This window comes from Urocampus carinirostris, chromosome 9 (genome assembly GCF_059441175.1).
Source record: "Urocampus carinirostris isolate Australia breed hairy pipefish chromosome 9, RoL_Ucar_1.0, whole genome shotgun sequence".
NCBI classification, from domain to species: domain Eukaryota; kingdom Metazoa; phylum Chordata; class Actinopteri; order Syngnathiformes; family Syngnathidae; genus Urocampus; species Urocampus carinirostris.
Genome location: NC_142357.1, coordinates 6,587,171 through 6,600,265, shown reverse-complemented (window position 1 = coordinate 6,600,265; position 13,095 = coordinate 6,587,171).

The window sequence follows — 13,095 nt, the reverse complement described above, 5'->3', positions numbered from 1 at the left end:
GCAGTGAGATAACATTAGCAGCAACAAAAATTCCCAAATAAGTCGCGAGTTATATATTTTCAGTTTTGACGGCCTGTTTTTAAACCTGTTTGTAGCCATGCTCAATTTTTTTTTCCACCTTTCTTGGGGTTTCAATTTGCGTTTGAACTGTACTTGAAAAAGGCCTCTTCTTACTTTTACCATTTTCATGATACACTAACAAATACAACATGACTTCACTCTCCAGCACTCCACAATCCCAAGACTCCACTGCAAGCAACTTTGCTAAAAGAAAGATAAAATCACGGTCAAAAATAAAACATAAGAGTTCTTTGAACTCAGTCGGGCATTGTTAACATTGTTTGAAAACATATCAAGAATTCAATTTTTTTAGTTCCATTTAAAATGATGCATCTTACCTTTAAAGAGAAAATAAGATAAAAGACTGTCAAGATTAATAGTCAAATATATTTAAAATGTGGTGCGCGGGGCAGGTGTCTCCAATCTTTTTCACACTAAAAGCTACTTTTTGTTAATGATTAGTGCAAAGGGCTAACTACTTACATAAAAGTGCGAGAAAATAGAGTGGTACCGCCACTTACGCATGTCTCTACCTAAGTACTAAGTACCTGAACGGGAAAATAATGCCTCTATATTCGAAGTCAACAATAGGGTACAGTAAGCGCTTCTATTTGCCGCTCCCAGAGTTTTTGAATGTAAACAACCCAGTGCCCATGCGTGCTACCAGCATACTCATCGTGTCACCATCACAGTTCAGAGCTCAGAGACGAGGAGGAGGAGAGTTTTTGGCAAGATAGCGGAGAGGAGGACACACCCCAAATTAAACACAATTTAGCAAAATTCCATGGAGTCTCAACACTCGTGGAACGGAATCCATTGAAAAAAGCGTTGACAAGTTGGGCTATTGCTAAGTCGGCCATTTCCGACAGTTTGTCAAAAGCCGGCAAACGCAGACGTCATTTGATCAGTTTTTTAATAATCGTGAGGCATAAAGGTAAGTACATATTTTTATCATTTCCTTTTTTCTTCATTTTTGTTTACATTTTGTGCCACTCGATTTATGTGTATTGTGTGGTAATCTAATTCTAACATACATTTGTTACATGGTCTGATGCTCTTTTATGAATTATTAAGAAAACATCGAACTGTAGTTTTGCGAGCGCATTAACATACAAAACGCATGCCTACTTACAAAGTTTTTAGGTTATGAAGCTTCTCCCACAGCAAATTAAATTCATATTTAAAGATACCACTGTACATTAAACGTACCTTGTGATAAATGCAGAGGTGGGCAATAACGGTGAACATTTACGTCGTTACATTTATTTGAGTAAGTTTTGGGACATTTTTAAATCCCAATACTTTTACTCTTACTTAACTAAAGTTGTGAAAAAACTGTATTTTGACTCCGCTACATTTGGCACATCGAAGTCGTCACTTTGGTGCTTAATCAATCCCCTCCATGTAAGCATGCGCATACAAAGAAGAAATGGTTTAAGTTGTATTACATTCCCAACAAATGCAAGACGAAGTGGTCTGGGATATATGTTCGCCCTTACATACCCGAAAAGTGATGTAAAAGTGAGATAAAACGAGGTAAAAGTGGTTGTAGCAACAGGAGTGACGTCTGCGCGCTCCCGCGACAGGGGATACGCTTCTCGGCGGGGATGCAATTCTCGGCATAACACCGGCAGGCTCTATCATGTTCAACCAATCAAACGTAGCAGCATTGTCACGTGACCATATTCAACTTTAGCGGGGGGAGAAGTTGATTACGGATAAAACAGATGGAAAATGTTGCTTAGCAATACCGACTATGAAAACACAGAAGAGGAGGCGCACCCTTGCCTTCACATCAAAAGCATGTTCCACTTAAAAAGGAAGCCAAACACCAGCTACAATATGCAATGCCTCCTTTGTTCATGTTCTTGGGCTTTCTTGTTCTGCTTGCAGAGCTTGTTCGGATAAAAATGTGCTACTTGGTTGTTCTGCTTGCAGAGCCTGTTCAGATAAAAATGTGCTACTTGGTGCTACATGTTCTTGATTTATTTATTTGACTTTTGTATTTTACTACTATTTGCATTTTATTGTTTATTAAAGCACTTGAATTTACATTGATTATATTAATCTACTTTTGAATTAAATACGATAAAATTCCAAGTCGGGCTTCAGCCCATGCCAGTTGGCACAGCGAAAAAAAATCACCATTGTAAAAAGTAGTGGTAATATTCTTCTGATGTTGTTAAAGATATTTGTGTCAACTTAAATGCCCATTTAAGTGCTGTCCGCTACGGTGCTTCTTGCCTTCCATCATGGCTCTCATTCTGCCAAGTCATGTCACATTTATTTGTATAGCCATTAATCACAAAAATTTCTCAAAGGACTGCACAGGATTACAATTACACCATTGCCTGATCTTAAACCAACATGCGGGCAAGGAAAAACTCAAAACCTCAGCGTGAGGAAAAAAGAAACCTTGAGAAGGGGTCTCATAAGTGGTAGTCCCCCTTCCAAGATGACCAGGGTGGAATAGATTTAGCATTGAGTCACAGTACACAAACGTAAACGTTCCTAAAGGAGAACACGAGGTAACATGTTGAAATTTGTTCGGAAAGTGCATGACAGCAACGATGCCTCAAGCCTGTAAACTGGTCCAAAAAGTCCATAACAGCAACGATGCAGCTTCCCATATCTGCCAGCTGGTCAATGCAGGCATTTAAATGCTTCTGGTCAGACGCCGGTCCGCTGACTCATCTCAAATCGACAGCCAGGCAGTTGGAAAAAGACAGAACAATACAAAATATGAGGTGGGCATCAATCATAAGCTTTTGAATAGAAGTGTGTCTTGAGTCTAGATTTAAAAACTTCCACTGAGTTTGCAGATCTTATATCCACAGCACCGGGGCCCAGATGGATAACGCTCTCGAGCCTGCAGACTTCTTGGCTCTCGGAGTCACAAGTAGACCGGCATTTTCAGAGCAGAGGCTCCGTGCAGGAACATAGCGGAAATCAAATCTGAGAGATAAGAGGGGGCAAGTCCATGCAAACATTTGTATGTTAGTAAGAGAACCTTAAAGCGACATCTTAAGTGGACTAGGAGCCAGTGCAAGTTGGCCAATACAGGAGTAATATGCTCAAACTTTTTCGTCTTAGTCAAGAGTCTCGCTGCAGAATTCTGAACCAGCTGCAAACTTTTGATGCTAGACATTGAGAGACCAGAAAGCAATACATTACAGTAATTAAGCCGAGAAGTAATAAACGCATGGATTAGAACCCCTGCATCTGATTAGGACAGCATCAAATGAATCTTCGCGATATTACGGAGGTGGAAGAAAGCTATTCTAGTAATATTTTTCACGTGTAACTGAAACGACAGATTAGGATCAAATATAACGCCTAGATTTTTGACTGAGACACTAAGGGTGATATTACATTTGTCTAGGTTTAGGGCAGTGTTTGAAAACAACTCACGACCATGAGCTGGACCAACGTGACGAAGGCAACGTGATGTCACGTGCAAAGGGGTCTATAGGTGTCTGATTTGATTTGAGTAGCTTGTTAAAGTCACAAATGAGCTGACCTAGGATTGAAATCCAAGATCTCTATTATTGTTCTTTTCCAAAAATATCTTGCATTTTGTATGAACAAGACAATAATTCCAAACTGACCTCGAAAAACCTTGAGAACCTTGAAAAAGGAAGTCATTCTTGTTTTATTTTCCCCCACAAAATTCCAGGCTTTTTCCTATTTGCATGTGCTTATTGTGTTTATTATATCCTCCTTCCCACAGCTCTTACTCTATTTGGCTGCGTTGAGTCAGTTTTGGAAAAGAGCCACCATGCTGTAAAGAGATCAGAGCATGAGGGACGTATCTTCTTCTTTACTGACATCTTTTAAGTTTCAATCTTTCAAATCTTCATTTCCCCAAAAAAGGATCACTGTTTGAAGAGAGTACTTTGCAAACACGCAGACCAGGATTTATTTGCTGGTGAGTAATTTGATTCCCAAAATCTCAACCCCACATGAAATTGTCAGCTGTGAAGACAAATTAATGTGATTTCATTTGTGACTGAGATTTGGCATCAAATGAAAATGTTGCTATTTTGTTCTTTTGTCATTCTTGGACGTTTTGTGCATTTTGAAATCTTGGCATAGTTTTGATGAATTTTATGAACTACTGTAATGCGAAATTTAAACCCTTGTTTTATTTGCGTATGATTTTGCAAATGTAATCATTTTCTTTCATAAATTATTAGGAGAAGAAAATGTGTTAGAAGAGGTAGATCATTTTGCTTATTTTAAAGTATAATTGTTCTTATGTTATTAAAATATTTTATAAAAAGGATAAAGATACAGTATATTAAAAAGTGCATAAATAATAGTGGAGCACAACAATTGTACTTGAGAATCTTATTATTTGTCTTGTTTTACCACATTTCTTTTGAATAATTCTGCTCCTTTTAAACATCTGATTTTCTTATTCAAAACATTAAAACTGAGCAGAAATATACTGATAATAAAAAGGTATGTACCTTCATACAACATTTTTTCTGGTAAAATAAGAAAAATACAACAAAGGCAAAAAAGTTAAGAAAATATTTTAAAAGAAGATACACTGCATTCAAAAGGTTGGGGGGGTCACTTAGACATTTCCATTCTTCGACGAAAGCAAAGTTTGAAGGACCAAATTATTTTTTCAAATAAAAATCATCATTTATAAACTCCTCAATGTCTTGACTATACTTTCTATTTATTTTGCAACTCATTTGGTTCAGGAAAAAAGGATGACTTTTCATAAAAAACACCAAATTGTTTAGGTGACCGCAAACTTTTGAGTATGTTTTATTCACATGTCAGCAACAGAAATATTTCTAATGATGGCTGATTTTTTAAAAAACCTAGTTTTTGCTCGGTGGTTTATATTACATAAAAAACAGACCTAACATAATTCCAAATGTTGACAACCATAAATACACTTAAAGTACTTCCGACCTTCTGCAGCTGTTCAGCGTGTTCTGTTTTGTGTGATCATCGGTAGTACGTCAACAGCATCCTCATGTTTGAAAGGGCCAAGCACACAGGTTTTTGTAAACACACCAGAAAAAAACCTAAAACAAAATCTAATTCTTGGCAGATCTTGCTCCTATTCCGTGACATTTTCTTTTTTCTACTAGAATAAAAAGAGAAGGGGGTTAAGATTAGCATTGGATTGAGGCCGATTATTTTGCTCATTTTAAGATTATTTTTCTTATTTTACAAAACGATTTTCATAATGAATATTAAAGTAAGACTCGTAAGAAGGGGCCACATTTTTTTGTCATTGAGGCAAGATAATTATACCTAACTTTTAACTGGTGTTTTTGCATGAATGTTCATATTGTCTCAAAGACGCTCTCGGGTTGTTGTGGAAGCACAATGCAGAATCACACATCAGTCCGATTGAACAGTAGTCTGTTATCAGGGCCAGGCTCTTTACAGGGTAAGGAAGGCATTGACGCAACAATATCCAGAAAACCAGAGGCAAACAAATGTCACCCAATAAAAAGGTTAAGTGATCCAGTTGACTGTCCAAGTGTTCATCAATCAGAATTCGTAGTATGGGTTGTTAGGCAGGGCATCAGTACACTAAATAAACAAAAGTGCTGTAACAGGGGTGCTTGGAATATGACGCAACCAACTAGCACAAAGAAGTAAGGGGACTGAGTACTAAGAAAGGGAAGGGTCATGATAGGAAAACCACAGGGAAATCAAAACAGGCCGTGAGGAGGATAAAAGAATTCAGAAGTGTGTGATCAAATAAGGTAAGGGCGAATGAGAGAGAAGAGAGAACACAAAATGATATAGACATCGAGTGCAGGATTGTGACATATTGTGCCTGCACTGTCAAAACTGAAGAAAAAAGTTAAACTGTATACATATATATATATATATATATATATATATATATATATATATATATATATATATATATATATATATATATATATATATATATATATATATATATATATATATATATATATATATATATATATATATATATATATATATATATATATATATATATATATAAACGTGTGTGTGTGTTTTTTTTCATCCATCCATCCATTATCTGCACAGCTTATCCTCAGTCTGGTCGCAGGGGTGCTGGAGCCCATCCCAGCTGTCTTCGGGCAGTGGGCAGGGGACACCTTGAACTGGTTGCTAGCCAGTCGCAGGGCACACAGGGACGGGCAATTCGCTCGCTCATTCACACCTAGGGACAATTTGGACTGACCAATTAACCTAACATGCATGTTTATGGAATGTGGGAGACCGGAGTGCCCGGAGGAAACCCACGCGAGCACAAGGAGAACATGCAAACTCCACACAGGAGATTCGATCTCATGGCCTCAGAACTGTGCCGCACATGCGCTAACGACTGTTTTTTCAATGCTGACTACATTTTTTCCTAATATTGTATCATTTTGACTATACTTTTCCAGGATTAAATCTCATTATACAACATTTACATGGACCACCAAGATCTTTTGTGCATGAGATTAAAGACAGCATCAATGTCAACATTAATATTCCTTGTTGCGTGCGCTGTGTTGTCACATTTTGTCCCGGACTAAAATGATCACATCAAACAAAATTCTTTCGTGATGTGAAGTCATAACACAGGCATGCATTTTCAAAATTGGGCTCCAGCATTTATTGGTTTGACTGTTTTAGATTCCGAGCAAACAGCATTCAATTTGTATTTTATGCATAATCTGTGACCAATGAACGCTTGTTGTATGAAGTTCAGATGGAGCAGCGGTTTTATAGGAATTGAAATCAATATAAATTGCAGAAGTCTAAAGAAGCGTTAGCTCCTTTCCAGATGTCAAACTTAGTTTGGCTCAGGGGCCAGATCTCTGACTTTCATTTTTTGCCATCAGACAGACAGACAGACAGACAGACAGACAGACAGACAGACACTTTATTCATCCCCGAAGAGAAATTCACATTTCCAGCAGCCTCCCTGAGCTGAGAACAATACAATAATAAAGCAAAAAGAATACAATATACAAATACCCAGTGTGACGTGCAAATGCCCACTGTAGCGTGTTATATAGAATATCTAAATAGTGCTACACAGAATACATATTGCAATAAAATTCGGTAATATGCAATGTAGGTGGTGTGGTTTAATGTGGGCTTTTACTCTGCTGGGTAAAGTTAAAGAGCCTCATGGCATGAGGAAGAAAAGATCTCTTCAGTTTGTCCGTAGTACAAGACAGTAACAGCAGTCTGTCACTGAAACTGCTCTTCTGTCTGGAGATAATGCTGTGTAGTGGATGCGATGGATTGTCCATGATTGACCGCAGCTTTTCCAGTGCCCGTCTCTCAGCTACTGTTGTTAGGCTGTCCAGCTCTTTGCCCACAACAGAGCTCGCTTTCCTAGCCAGTTTATTGAGACGAGAGGCATCTTTCTTCTTGACGCCGCCTCCCCAACACGCTGTCGCATAGAAGAGGGCACTTGCCACAACTGTCTCATAGAATATTTTCAGAGTATTAGCTTTGAATACTTGTTTCAGAATTAGTTATCTAGTGAAAATTTGATTAATTCCCATTGTGCAAAAGAAGTTTTTCACCCGCACCAGAACAAATTCGGTATACAGTAATCCCTCACTATGATGAGGTTTGCCTTTACGGTTGAGTTACTTTATGGATGCATCAGGCATTGTGTTCTGCATTCTGATTGTTAAACAGTCTCCCCGGTTATCATTATTTGACATCAAAGTAGTAATCTGTTTAATAACGGGATTTGGTTCATGGCTTCATTGTATGACAAAATATTTATTTATGTGATAGTTGTAAAAAATAAAAGTGTCTACTTTTGGGATTTCACTGATCAGGGATCACTGATTTTTGGAGCCCTCTGATAAATGATTTCTGTATGTATGGCAAAAGCTAAATTATTCATGTTTTTGCTATTTGTTAAAATCCCCTTGTTTTCGTCTATATCTCATCAGGAACATTATCTTTCCTGGTGACATTTTTTCAACCATTAATTTTCTGTATAGGACATGATGGGTTTTGGAAAATCACAGATCAGAAATCTCCTGAAAAGAGTTGTGGCACTAAGCCGGCTAAATACCAAAACCAAGAAGAAATGGCTGCATAAACCTTTAGGTCTGCGACATGGTTCCAGGTTTGACATTGGGAATTGAATACCCATTATTTGTTCTAAATTCTGTTTTAAAGCAGTGATTTAAATATTTGACATCTTTGTTACTACGGTACAAAACGTGTTGTTGGTCATTGTCTATTTATAACTCGCAAATCTGTCAAGGCTTGGTAAAATCATCTAGGAAATGCAAAAAGGCATATATCATACTCACATGTGTATTTTGATGCATTCCATTGGCTACAAATCCAGAAAAAAACTTGGAAATAAGATCACAATGACGTATTTGATTAAGGCCATAAAGGTAGAAGAGTGCTGTAGCACCTCTGCTGCCAGTGGTAGAAATGTGGTTTTGCACCTAAATGGATTAAGGTGATTGGTTGGTTGGCGTGCAGCCCCACGGTGCCAAGGTTAGGGGTTCAAGTCCAGCTACCTCAACCTCTCTGTGGGGATTTTGCATGTTCTCTACCTGCTTGCGTGGGTGTCCTCCGGGCACTCCGGTTTCCTCCGGGCACTCCGGTTTCCTCCCACATTCCAAAAAGATTCAGGTTAATTGGTTGGTCAAAATTTTCCCTAGGTGCAAATGTGCGAGTGAGTCGCCTGTCTCTGTGTGCCCTGCCGGTGGCTGGCAACTAGTTCAAGGTGTCCCCTGCCCACTGCCCGAAGATAGCTGGGATGGGTTCCAGCAGCTCCTGTGATCCTATTGAGGATAAGCAGTGCAGATATTGGATGGATTAAGATAGTAAATGTTTTATCTTTTCTCTTAGGCAGATGATATTCATCAAAAGGCCTTTGGGGCACACCTTTCTGTGGTGAGTCTTGGGCAAGTAAACCCTGGTGGCGCGCATCCCTCTTAAGGCTGTTAGAGTATCGGCTTCCACGGTTATCAGTAGCAAGATAAACCTCCAACCACCTCCATCATCTGGTCACTTTGTCAGTAGAGAGTGTCCTTCCATTCTTTTAATATGTGTGCTCCTCATTTGGATGTTTTGCCTGCTTTGAAAGAAAGTCTACTTTTATTAACCTCAAGCTTGCAATGGAAATATACAATATTTTCTTGATTATAAGGCACACCTGATTGTAAGGCCCCTTTTAACAATAGTCCTTTGTGATATATGTATTTTTATATAAGGTGCACCGTACTAAGGCGCATGAAGTTAAAACTACTATTATGGCCAATTATGCACACAAAAATACACATAAAATGACATTGACTACATTTATACAAGATAAACTAAAATTAATGCTTAATATCGTTTCACCACTAATGTTATTAAATGGTTACCATATTAAGTATCATTTTATTGTAACTATGCATTTCCAATGTATTTTACCACATTTTCTGGCCTATAATCCGCACCGGATTATAAAGCGCACCTGCACATTTCTGGTATTTGATAACCTATTTTCTTTTTTTCTTATGACTTTCACAAATTACAACTTTAGTGCGGATACCAAAGATTCACACGGACTACATTTGTGTATAAAGGTCCTTCGAATTGAGATGATTATAAAATGGTAAATTGACCCTATTAGATAAGTGGAAGCTTGTCTGATAATAATGTGGTTGTGTACAAATACATTTTTCTGTGAGGTAGAGGAGGGGGGTGGGAAATTTCCGGACGCAGGAGTTCTTTGATTCTATTATAAATAACTGCAGATCCATATGTGAGCCTGGCCTCAAGCTTTTTTTGATGAGGATGAAAGTGTCAATTCAGTCATATTTTGTATGAACATTTGGACATGCTGGCAATGGTGTGTGTTTGAATATTTACACAGTTGTCACCATATATACCGTAGAGTACTTTATCACTGTCACTATTGTTCTTTGATCGAAATAGTTTATCCCACATTATCCAGTAAAACTGTTTAGTAGAGGAAATAGCAAACATTTTATTGTTTGTGGTTGAATTACTGCCTTTGATTTATCAATTCATTTAATTGCTGACCTGAAAGCATTTTCTGACATATACTGCATCTCTCTCAGGACAATAGTATCGATCCAATCCGAGTCCTTGCTTAGTATCCATGATATTGATATTTGGATCGGTCGGCCCACGTCTAGTGTTGAGTGAGAAACAACTTATGATTTACACTCACCGAATTGGATTGTTATAAAGAAAATAACGGCATTTTGCATCCCAAGCAGTGTAAAAGAGTGAAACGGTCCCAACAGATGAGATCTGAAGTTTCTGGCGCAAAAATGCCATAAAGTAAACAAGAAACAGAGAGAGCACATTCCTCCCCACATTATGTATACACAAGTAACACAGTAATAAGTGTGTTTACTACTTTAATAACTTTTTAACCTCTCACATGTTATAACCACCTGCAGATTGAAGAACAGAGCGCTGTGGGCCAAGCCTAAAACAAAAACAGCCTCGCTACTGCTCTGATCTACTTACATGTGAAGCTCATTATCCACAGAACCCAAATAAATCAATATATATTAACTGTGAAGAAACAGCTTCATGCACTGTACTGCAATGTTAAAAAAGTGTGGGTATGTGTATTGCTGGGGATATGCAGTGGGAGTTTGCAATTTAAAAAACCTCGAAAAAGAAGCATTTCATTTAAAATGGTTTGGAAGCCATTAATTTCTGCTATTGTGTGTACTGTAATTTATGCCAGTGTATGTACTGTTAAATGAACGTTATATGCACAGGGAAATCCATATACAGAAATCCCATGTTACAGTCTTGTTCCTTCATGGAATTTCAACATCAATTGTGTTGAATGGCTGAGCAGCCCCCAACAGAGTAGGGATTAGTACAAAAAAAAAAGGATAAATACATTTTGCAGGTACAGTAATTAGTATATTTATGGTAAATGAATGCTTGGGTTTGTAGAAAGGGTTTATTCTCTAGTTTTGACTTGTGATAGTTTTTAATTGTATAATCTTTGTCAAAACGAAACGTTTCTATTTCTCTTTGGAATGTGTCGAGGCTTCACTATAATTTATTTTTAAAATGTATTTTGCTCAATTCATGTATCACCCTATTCAGGTTGAGATTAACTTTGTATTTCTAGTAAAATATTTTTTTAAAATGCTCACATGAGTTGAAATTTTAATATTTTTCAAAGTATCATATGCAAAATGTTTCATACTATAATTATTGTTTGTTTGAATTTAACAAAGTTAAAATGTACAAGTTGAAACTAGTAACACGAGAGAAATGGTACTTAAAATAAGCCTAATGATCTGACAGTGGGACACTATTTTTTTGTTTAAATAGGAATTTAAATGATCAAATAGTAATTAATAGTTTTTTGAGTGGACTTATCTTTTTTATTTACAAATTAACCTTCAATCTTTTATACGTAACATTAGATAAACCTTTAAAAATATTATTATTTTAATAGTGTCATAAAAAATGTTTTTTCAATGATTAGAGCTCAAGAAATTTAAAAAATCTGGGATAGCGTGGGGACTCCTATTGTGCACGGTTGTACTCAATTGCACATTTTGATTATTTTTTTAGAGTAGTTCTTTGACATTGTTTCCAGTGCACAACATTTAGACAAAATTGTATTGCAGCAAGAAACTGTAGCAGTTTTTAACCAAAATGCACCAATTTACATGGAAGATACAAGTTCATAAACACAGCTGCAGTCAACTCTTCAAGGCTCAGGGACATGTGGGTGTCTTGGGATCAAGAGATCGCCAGTTCGAATCCCGGCTCCTCAGTGTTGCATGTCGAAGTGTCCTTGGGTAAGACACTGAACCCCCAATAAGCAGGTTGGCGCCTTGCATGGCTGCACGGCCGCTATTGGTGTGTGAGTGTGTGTGAATGGGTAAATGTGAAACACAATGTAAAGCACTTCGGTAGGTCTTCATTGACTATATTATTATTGCGCTACATAAATGCAGATCATTTCATTTCATTTCATTTCACATGTGGTGAGGTTCATGTTAGGTGAGGCACAGTCAGATTGACAAAAAAACGTATTCCTCATTTGATAGGCAGATAAAAAAAGCAATACATAAATTGTAGCATAGAAACGTTTTATTGTCTTGGATTAACATATAAATGCTCTGCTCCTTTTGAATAAAAGCATCAAAAGACAGGTAATCCTACTTGATTAAAAAAAGTCCATGAATCAATGGAAAAAAATGGACGAAATTACTTGCTCTTAGCTTCCCAATAATATCACTTATTTTATTGTTTGGGTTGAGATTTGGGTTGAGATGTGCACCATATTAGAATTATTGTTCTCACTAGTGCCCTCATTATTGCACACATAATTTGTGTGCCTCGTTCTGCTTCTGCGGATGTTCAGCACAGTTATATGTCTTAATAATATTCATAGTATAATGTAAAAGTTTGGCGATTTTGAGAAAGAAAATCCCAAAATTGTGAATTCAAATGAGAAAGAACTTTGACACTGATGACACTGAATAAATATAACCATTTAATAGATTTTTAATTTCATATTTCTATGATGACAGGTCAGACACAGCCTCACGTGCCTCTCCTGAAGGCACATTACTGTCCCTGTTTGTGCTTATCTGTACATTAGCAACTTAACATTTTATCATCCTCACTCAAGGATTTTCAGTATTGGTTAAATCATAAAGTCAATGTTGCAATAAAGCCCAATGTTTGGATTATTTCATAAAATACAGCTCAGGAGTTATTGGCTTTAAATAAAAATAATTAAATTAAAAAACTCTCATGGAATGCAAGTTTCCCAACGCGTCAGTCTTAATCGAAAATTATCAAACATTGCGGACACGTGCCTCTTTGTAAACCACTTTGGTTGTCGAAAGTAGAGCATTTCCTCTCACATTCTACTTAATGCTAGCTATTGCGACACAACATTCTTTAGTGGTGACGGAGGTAAATACCAAAAGGCAAATTGTAAATTCAAATGAAAGTAACATTTACAGTTTTTCATTTAAAGAGACACCATGTAATATTTGACGAGTGGATGTC